This window comes from Gekko japonicus, unplaced genomic scaffold (genome assembly GCF_001447785.1).
Source record: "Gekko japonicus isolate JY-2015 unplaced genomic scaffold, Gekko_japonicus_V1.1 scaffold1331, whole genome shotgun sequence".
NCBI lineage: Eukaryota > Metazoa > Chordata > Lepidosauria > Squamata > Gekkonidae > Gekko > Gekko japonicus.
In genome coordinates, this window is record NW_015163128.1 from 453670 (window position 1) to 455514 (window position 1845).

The 1845-nt window shown below is 44.1% G+C and overlaps 1 protein-coding gene across 1 annotated transcript in view; it reads right to left on the minus strand.

The window, feature by feature from the left end:
* Positions 1–1845, minus strand: part of LRP5 (LDL receptor related protein 5) — a gene marked incomplete at its 5' end in the record, with an annotated part of 120917 nt that overhangs the window by 46836 nt on the left and 72236 nt on the right. The gene's annotated exons all lie outside the window — the stretch shown is intronic.

Here is a 1845-nt window from a genome sequence, read left to right on the forward strand (position 1 = left end):
TTTCCCTTATATTTCATACAACTGCACGGTTAAAACTTTCAAAACCTTCTCATCTTCTATAAAATGAGAAATATGTAAGACATGTTCACTTAACATTCCATATTTCAGACTTAGGGCGCAACCCACTACACAATGTTGCGGTCTGTTCTCGTTTTCAGAGGGCTTGACGGAAACGAAACAGCTGCGATACCGTCTGGCTCACTCCATTTGAGCAGAGAGGCTTCCTACAACCCTCTTTAGCGCTATTCTTACCCCCATCCAGAAAATAAAAACTCTTTAGCCTTTTCATAATGTTTTTACCTTGTTTTCTGTCTTACGTATTAAACAAAGTATTTCCCCGCTACAGGAAAATGTTTATTACAACAAAAGCAATGTTAAACCCACCATTTTTACTTCTACAAAGCAAGCCAACCTCTAAAATTATCACATTAATTTTAGAATCCTGATAAATGCAAAACATAGAGTGCTGTCTCTCAGTCTTGCCTCTGGTAGACGTTCCCCTTTGTGGTGGGGGATGTCTACTAGTGGTGTTTTGGCTGAGTACTTCTCTAGCTTGACTATTTCTGAGCACTGGAGGGCATTTATGATAGCTCCTCTTCCCTCCACGGTACTGTACGGGAGGTTTAAAAAAAATGCCATACTCTTCTAGGCTTTGTTCTTGCGGTCTGGGGGAGACAGAAAGTACTGAACATGTTCTCCTGCACTGTATATTTTACCGTGATATTCGTGCCATATATCTAGAACCTCTGCTACAAATTCGCAAGGGTCAATCTGATGTTTGCAAGACTTTTTTTTGTTTTTTTAAACTATCTTCCCATAACTGAGATCACTGATTTGGTGGCTAAATTTCTATGTTGTGCCATTAAGAGGAGAGGAATGTTTCAACTCCAGCAATGAAGGTTCACAATACAAGAACTCATGGGCACTCCATGAAATTGCTGAGCGGTCGGGTTAGAATGGATAAGAGGAAGTACTTCTTCACCCAAAGAGTGATTAACACTTGGAATTCACTGCCACAGGAAGTGGTGGCGGCTACAAGCATGGACGGCTTCAAAAGGGAATTAGATAAGCATATGGAGCAGAGGTCCATCAGTGGCTATTAGCCACAAGGTATAGATAGGGACTCTGGGGCAAGTGATGCTCTGTTTTCTTGGTGCTTGGGGGGGTCAACAGTGGGAGGGCTTCTAATGTCCTGGCCCCACTGGTGGACCTCCTGATGGCACCTGGTGTGATACAGAGTGTTGGACTGGATGGGCCCTTGGCCTGATCCAACATTGGCATCTCTTATGTTCTTATGTACCCTTTATCCCTTAGCCTATGCTAGGCAGGGGGGGGAGGAGGCTGACTTACCTTCCTGCTTCTTCCTCGTTCTGGAACAGAATGAGGCTTGAAGCAGAGGAGGATGATGAAGTTATTCCAGATCCTCTAGTCAAGCTTTAGGAAACCTCCACAATCTATAACAGCTGTGATTAAATCATTTCACAATTTGGTTGATGGAACTTAGCCACAATGAAAGTGCTTTTCAGCCTAAACAGTATCATCCCCAAGCCCCAGAGAACTAGCAGGTCACTAGAAGTGCACAGGCTCTCTTACGGATACGGCTACTTGGAAGCCAGAAACAATCTGTCCATGCAGAACTTGCCTAATAGGCAGGGGTCGTTTCGTAGAAAAAGAGCTAGGGGAACTCATTAGCATAACTCATTAGCATATGCCACACCCCCTGACATCACCGGAAGCTCAGGCTCCACTGGGACTGTTTTGAATTGTTAGCTGTTGGGTGGGGGGAATGTGCAGATCTGTCCTTGCAGAGGAAGGAGAGCTTGTACCTGAATAAAACTTGGTCTT